This window comes from Cryptotermes secundus, unplaced genomic scaffold (assembly GCF_002891405.2).
Source record: "Cryptotermes secundus unplaced genomic scaffold, Csec_1.0 scaffold33, whole genome shotgun sequence".
Lineage (NCBI taxonomy): Eukaryota > Metazoa > Arthropoda > Insecta > Blattodea > Kalotermitidae > Cryptotermes > Cryptotermes secundus.
In genome coordinates, this window is record NW_019727088.1 from 373,328 (window position 1) to 381,750 (window position 8,423).

Sequence of the window (8,423 nt, forward strand, 5' to 3'; positions counted from 1 at the left end):
TTAAGAAACTGAAAAGCAGCCATGATCCAACAAAGGACTGTAGAGTCATAGGTAGAGGGATGGATAGGAAGCGAGTTTCACGGGTCTCATAGATAAGGTAAGGAATATTTATCTCTGTGCTTAAGTAATTAAGCACTAAATCATGAAGGTGCATGGGGCAGTGGATGTATAGAGCCACATTTTCTTGACCTCGGCATTAGCAGGAGTGAGTGGTCAGCTTCACGGCTCTGCTGCTTTACCTCCGAGGAAAGAGCCCCCCCCCCCCCGCCCCCATTATCNTGGAGGAGAAAAAAGTTTATTCTACCGGGACTAGAACCCCGACCCCTTGGTCGTCCAGCCCGTATGCAGTTGCTATACCGACTGCGCTATGCCGGCTCCTGCGTAACATGATAATGATTCTTATATCCATAAATATATTTGCATGGCACACATGCGTTCTCTTTTGCAGGTGAGTCGAAAAATATAATTTGCTAGGAAACGAGTTTCATGAGTCACATAACCTCAATAACTGCGCCTTAAGACGTAACTTTCAAGAAAACTTTATGCTTATTAGTGAAACAATTCTATCGTGATTCATATCACCGCTGTTGCAAATTGTCGGATTTGGAAGCAACTGCCGCATTGAAAACTCGGTTCATCCGCACATGGGAGTAAAACTAAAAATTATCCGCCTGCTTTCGCGAAAGGAAGTGTTTTCTTTTTTACAGAACGTGGCATAAAATATTTACGAACACAATATCCTGCAGTATTTAGTACAATAGTCATCTAGGGCCTATAAGAACTCTTTCCTTCGTTAGGTGATTGGACTCAACAATGGAAAGACAACGAGACTTTCACCAAACAAGACTACTAACGTACGTGTTATTAGAGGGTATGGAATTCTGCCTTTATTATCATCACTTATTTGTGGATGATTGTAACAATGGAGACCTCCTACTATTCCGGTTGCTGGTCGTAATATCTTGCAATGCGTATATGAATTATTCCAAGAGGATTGATTTCTGACATCATATAATCAACAAAGCGATGCTCCAAACGCAGCATTTCACTAGTTTCTTTCTAAAATTTAAGTCCAATTTGCTGGTAAAAAGATTCTTCCGAACAACAAAAAAATTCTCGCCCAAAATTTCTCTCTTACAATTTCAGACCTTCTGACCTGATTCAGCTAGCTTGTAGCTCATCAAGCAGTGTCTACATTCTATATCATCAATCCATTCTCTACACTTCATATTCTGTAATTATTCATTCATTCATCAATGGCTCTACAGACTTTTGTTTGGCGGTAGGGCTCCTTGCACGAGTGATCAGCCCGTCGAAAGGACGCTAACTATACACAGGACAACACAAACACAGAATAAATGCACACAGACATTCATTCCTTAAATAGGATTCGAACCCACGATCCAAGCATTCGAGCGAGCCACTGTGACCGGCATATTCTGGCATAATTGAGTCTTTCATAATCTACAGATGGAATGTCTTTTTATCCTATTTATTAAAGATCACGTTATTATTATTATTATTATCATTATTATTATTATTATCATCATCATCATTATCATTATCATCATCATTCTATTTCCGTTGCTCCCACTTGGAAAACAGGCATCCGTGAAACGCTATCTTTTCGCTTCACAGTCAGCAGTACCCCTTGGACGGGTGCTCAGCCTCTCGCAAGGCCGCCAGCAAACACAAACAGTGAACAAATACAGACATCCATGCCTTGAGTTGGATTTCAACCCACAATTCCAATGTTTGAGGGGGCGAAGACAGGATCATTAAAATCTAATTTCGAATTTAGTCCGCTCTTCTTCTGTTGCCGTTTCTCGCTTTCAACTTAAGTTCTTCATTCATGTAGAAGATGCAAGTGCGTACAGCAGTATTTTGTTACTAGAATGTCAAACTCCTTTGGTAGGGACATTATATTAACACTCATAAAAATTAGGCCTCATTTATCAAATTTATCAAGTATAACCACACTTATTTTTTGGAAACTTTTCATGGAAACAGATAGGTTTTTTCAGTTCTCTACGGATGACTGAATAAATTCACTCGCCTACGCAAGAGTCAAGACATGATATTATCGTAAGATCTGCACATTGGTAAAATTTGTCTCTGTGTTTAACTAATTAAGCAGTACGCCATGAAGGTCTATGGGGGAGTGGACGTATAGTTCCACATTTTCTTGACCTCGGCACTAGTTGGAGGTGAGTAGCCAAATTCACGCCCCTGCCCCTTTACCCCCGGGTAAAGAGACCCTGGTATCCAGTGCATAGGATTTTGGGTGGGCCCCAGAGCCAGTCTGAACGACGTGGAGAAGAGAAAATTCTTGACACTACCGGGACTCGAACTCGGACCCCACGGCCGTCCAGCCCGTAGCCAGTCACTATACTGACTACGCCATCCCGGCTCCTAGATCTACACACATAGCCCTTAAAATGTGTTTAAAAAAATTTGTTCGTCATTCATTGGCCCGGCAGGGGGAAGAAAGCCAGATATCTGTTATTGGACTTTTGGGAAAAAAATCAGAATTGAGTAAAAGAAGGAAATAATAATAATAATAATAATTTAAAGAATTTCAAAATTATTCTTCTATCCTAAACACTCCACGGTGATCAAATGAAAATAATTTTGAACAGATTAAATGTAAGTTTGAAATCAGATTTTCTGCCCCCCCCCCAAAAAAATTATCTCTTCTGCGTCCATACCGTAACAGACCTTCCTGGAAGGACAGATTTTGGCACTATTAGGTTGTGTGACTTACTTTCCCGTTCGATAGACTATTTGGAATGTTATTTCCTCAAATGCTTGTTAACGGAGTGGCTGATGATTCGGACCCGCTTGAGTTTATTAACAGCATCGACGTATTTCGATCCCCGAATATCATGCTTTGTCCATTCACTGCCTTTTCAGTCTTTTCTCTGCCATTCTATCACAGAACTCTTCATCCATCCTTCGCCTCTTCCCTACCTCGTGTTACCCACTCGGACACGCGTATTGTCATGTCTTACTCGCAGACGTGGCCGTACATACTGTTCTGTACAGGACACCTACTTGACCGAGGGCAAAGAGCATAAATATATTAAAGTAGTGGTAGTTTGTCGAGGAGCCGGAATGTCGCAGGTTCGATTCCCGATGTAGTTCTCTCAGTTGACCTAATCCTTGCAGCAGCGCTATAGCCCTGGGGTCGACTCAGTCTCTTACAGAATAAGTACTAGGAATCTTCCTTGGAGTAGAAGGCGGCCGGCGCGTAAGGCTGACAACCTCACCGCCACCTATGAGCCGACTGTCTGGAAAATGTGGGAACCTCGACGTCTCACAACCCTATAGGCCACCACAGCCTGTTACAGGGGTAGCTTTACTTTCTACCTTTCCCGGTAACGATAAATATTCGTACGTTTCATGACAAATGATCACCTCACTGATAAATATATCTCTTTTTTTCAGTAAAAAAGATACACAAAGCAGCTTAAGAGATATGAAGAGAGGGCAGTGCTACAGAGTGAAGAGGCGGGAAACACACAATCTTAATACCCTGGGGTTTAGCGTTCTAGTGCTAATAGAAATGTTTACTTGTCAGAGAAGATACTATTAATAACATTTTAACGAATAAAACTAAAACAAACACTCTTTGAAAATTTGAATGTATGCACATATCAAGATTATACCACCACGACAGAGTTGCCCATATTCACATGGCAAGGAAAACTCTCTATTCTTAAACTTTTTTTGCTCAGTCCAGATTTTCAGTTCAATATTCATTTCATAGTTGTCATAGTATAAGTAACGTTGTTTACTTACGTATACACGCCATAACAATTTGTTCTTGCTGGAGACGAACTGTTTACAGGGAATATTAATGTTAAAATATTATATTATACTCGTAATAACGTAAAACTTATTGCAACGTTCAAGATATAATCTTATATTGTTAATGTATATTAATGTTATATTCAATTTTTATGGACAACTCGTTTGAATAATATGTTACTAGCCAGACAGATTTAACTTAGTGCGTTCCATAATATTCCACAGTGAACTATATGTATCATCACTAGTGTGTACTGTGTTGTCATTTTTATAATTCGTTTAAAACTGTACAGAGATTGTTCGAATTTAGGTTTAGAGTTTAAAACACTTATCACACCTAGAGTCAATGCATAATTTAAACAGCAAAATATACATTTCAGAAAATAGCAAATAATTCTGTTTTAACACATTATATTTATGTTATGAATGAAAGTTGTTGATGCAATTAATTAAATTAAGATGAAATGGAGTAAAGAATTTTGTTTACTGGAAGGATTCATCTAAAAGAAAAGAAATCATAGCAAAAAATCGCAATAGGCTCTATATATTAATTTCAGTGATCGAGTGTCGGAATCTGTTAACATGTTCTGCAGTATGAATGATTGCTTTGCCTATAATTCTCTCAGTATTAATTAATCAAAGTTTTACGATAACGTAGAAGCAGAACAACACCGGCATATTTTGAATTGAAAATGTCACGACATTTTTTATGTATGTAGTTTCATTTGATTGAACGGTGAATGTGCAAGTTTTAAGCTCTAAATTTGAGTTAATTGTTGTATTTTGAAATTTTTTAAGAATGTTATAAAATTCAACGCATTATTGGTGCACACCGCCTCTGAAGATTCGGATATAATACAAATATATGATGGTTATTTGATATATAATTGCAACGTTCAAAAATTAAATTGCCTATGAAGTTTCAGTTGCTATACTCGTATATTTCGTTACAATTTCAAGCATAGGTTAGAGCAGCGATGCTACATGCTCTTGATTTTTTCTGAACGTGCTAGCCGTGGTGTGCAAAATTGCTGCGTTGTATGTAATACGCAAGACAACTATGTGTGTAGAATGTTGATTATTCTTGCTTGTATAAAATTAGTTTTGAGGGTGTATATATATTCACACTCCGATTACACTTTCCACACAACGGTACTATTAAGTTTGATATTAGGAAACGGGGACCGCCTCTGTGGTCTAGTGGTCAGAGGTCAGAGTTCATGGCTACAGATCCACAGGTTCCGTGTTCGATTCCCGGCGCTACCAGATTTTCTGAGAAGTAGTGGTTCTGGAACGGTGTCCACTCAGCCTCGTGAAGATAATTGAGGAGCTATTTCAAGTAAATAGCGGCTCCGGTCTATAAAACTGAGATTAAAGGCCACACGACACATTCTATCCGCTAAAGTTGGCACTAACTTCGATGACAAGCGGCGGTCGTTCGGTCGGTATAGTTCGCTTGCGGACTACAGGCTATGGACTTTATTTTTGTTAGGAAACGGGCGTAAAATTTCTCCCTCCCTCCAAACTCATGTCATTGTTGTTAATTTGGCATCGAAGAAACCTAGGTCTTTGAGAATTCGTGTAACACTTTCTGATTCGTGTACAGTGTTAAATAAATTAAAAAGGCCTTACAATTTAAAATTAAAATCGATATTAATTAACTCCTTTGGGCCGCTTCATAGCTCAAGCGGTTAATCGCTGGCTTCCCACCGCGGCGGTCCGGGCTCGATCCCGGGTCTGGTCAAGTGGGATTTGTGGTGGACAAAGTGGCGCTGGGGCAGGTTTTCTCCGAATACTTCGGTTTCCCCTGCCAATCTTCATTCCACCAATTGCTCCACAATCACCCTCACCTATCATCTGGGGCTGGTACAATAGGCCAGAAATGGCCGCAGTACAAGGGACTTAGTCCCACCCCACTAGCAATAAAAAAAAATACTCCTTTTGCAAATGTATATATTTAGGATTTTTACGTATCCAGAAATAGTCTCACGTTTTGAAAAGTAGACGAACGGTACGTTGCATTGGCGATGGGGCTAGAGTCGCATCACCTCTGACAAACGCCATTACGAATTATCAGTCGCAATTGCCACTAGAGGGCTCACCTACAGACGGCAGAAACATCTGATTCAGTGGGGATTCTATACGGCCATATTACTGACATTTCTAATTACGTATTGTAGAGGTAGCATGACTTCTTGAGTAGCTGCACAAGTGCCCGCTTCTCAAGAAGGGCTCAGCTCCGTGAATGAGTGAGTGAATAACTTCCTGGAACACAGTTCTCAATAAGATGGCAGTCCTTCAGGTAGTCCGGAAATTACAAGCCTTTCCTGCAACCCGAAGATTCAACACCGTGTTCATATGACCCGCCATTGATCCCAATCCTGAGCCAGGTGAAATGTATTGCACAACCTCACGCCCCGTGTATTGAATATATACCGTTCTCTTACCATTCAATTTACAGCAAGATGTTCCAAATTGTGTCTTCCCCTCAATTTTCCTTTTATAATTTTGTATACCTCTCTTACATCCCTGAACACGCTGCTATATATCCCGCCCAGCTTATCCTCTGTCATCCCTTTAATAACCTTCAATGATATATGATAAAAGTAGAAATTATAAAGTTTTGAATCCCCTGTCAAATATCCTCCTCAGTACCTTCTTCTCAAACACCCTATATCAGTATATTCTTAAGGATTCTGACGATGATGTACAACACACAGAATTACTGGGGTTTCGGACTTCGTCCATCGTCCGGTATTATAGAAAATAGAAGACACGAGGTTTCGGAAACTGGATCTGTTTCCGTCCTCAGGTGAAAGGGGGAGAAGACACCTACTCAGTTGGGCCTCTTAGAAAGAGCCGATCTCAATTACTGGACCACCTTCACCTGAGGACGGAAACAGATCCAATTTCCTAAACGTCTTGTTTTCTATTTTCTAGAATACCGGACGATGGACGAAGTCCGAAACTCCAGTAATTCTGTATCTCAGTGATGACTTGTATTTTAAAATTCATAAAACGAATGATGCGGTAGAGCGAGTAGAAATTCTGCTCCGTATTCGGGGGTACCGAATTCAAGTTTCGGCCTAAAGGCAGACTATCCTGAAGGTTTTCTTAATCTTCTTTCCTTCAAATTACGCCACGACCCGTTTCTTCCCCACATTTCCAAATCATTACGTGCTGATCGCCCTACCGCCCGACGGCATAAGTTGAGCTACTGAACGTGTTATTAAAACAACAAACTAGTAAAGTATTAAATAAATAAATTCATATTCTTTCTTCTTCGAAACTGTGCATGTGGGGGGACGAGCAGTAGCCTTCGTCTTAATATTGTGATCCACGTAATCAGAGAAAATGGGTTCGCTTGCTCTATTACTCGCCTGAGAAATTCTTTGTCTGAACCGGCGAGCAGAAGCCAGGATTTATGGTCAATAAACCGTTTGTTTATACAGCATTCGGGAATGTATAAATAAGAGTCGCCGCTACGTGTAGTGACATAACAAAATTGTAAACTTTGGAGTTACATTTTATATATTGTGTGGATATTTGCGCAATACACACCTGCAATCCTGTTGTCGAATGTTACGGGTTTATATAATTACGTTAAGCAGTCTCTAGATTTAAGTCTAAGTTTATTTTAGTGGCCAATGTTGAGTAACGAGAACAATAAATTATATGTAATATTAACAGCTTGCCTTAAAAGCATCGATTATTATATAAACTTGTTGAATGAATGAGGTACAGTTACTGTTGTATGAAACTGTATTCTAAAGTGTGTAATAGAAAACAATTCAACACCTTTAGGCCGATTACCTACTGTTCATGTTACTTGTTAGCTACCGTTGGTGATTATTATGGCTATTATTATTATTATTATTGATATTGTAAATATATTATTATTAATGATAATATATGTTGAATATATATAAATGCGCGATGTAATATAATAAATATAATTTAAACGTGTATCGTGATATAATTTATTCTGTAGTTATAAATTGATTGAAATAACTGCTCACACTTTCAGATATTTTTTATTATTATAAGGAATTTTCCAGTTGATACACTGAAGACACTTAGCTCTTTCTTAGTAGTTTCTGTCGCTCTAATATATTTTATTACTTTTAATACACTAACCGAAGAACGACCTTATTTATTTAGACGATATATTTCTATCCGTTCCTTCCTCAAGTTTTCAACAATGTTCTTGAACAAAATCGTAAGATTAAAAAACGTTGTAACATGTACATACATTCTCTTTTGTAACCGCACAATGCAAAGACTGCCATGTTTTGTTCACGTGTGTCGGTACTTGTCGCTACATCAAAGCAGAGGCAATACCTCACACCCACTCCAACCAACGGGAACTGAACCCTTCGCAGTTCCGGGATGGTAAAGTTTATGACGGGTCACAATCCCCAGACTAAACCCAAACCAGCCCGACCCTCTCTCTACTTTTAGAAATAGCCATAAATACTAATAAGAGGGATCTGTCCAAAAGACATTGAAAAGGACTTTTGGTCACTAGAGAGAGGTGGCCCTCTAACGGTCATAAATGTTAAATGTTAAANCTCTGCCTCCCCCTCTACCACTAGTTGAACTAGTTGAGCCAG

At 39.3% G+C, this 8,423-nt stretch overlaps 1 protein-coding gene across 1 annotated transcript in view; it reads left to right on the forward strand.

Moving 5' to 3' along the window:
- The window catches only part of LOC111864252 (uridine phosphorylase 1), a 61,361-nt gene extending 56,297 nt beyond the window's left edge, over window positions 1-5,064 (forward strand). Inside the window, exon 8 of the mRNA XM_023851343.2 lies at window positions 3,448-5,064. The gene's annotated coding sequence lies outside the window, so the exon portion shown is untranslated. The remainder of the gene's footprint in view (window positions 1-3,447) is intronic.
- The last annotated feature ends 3,359 nt before the right edge of the window (window positions 5,065-8,423 follow it).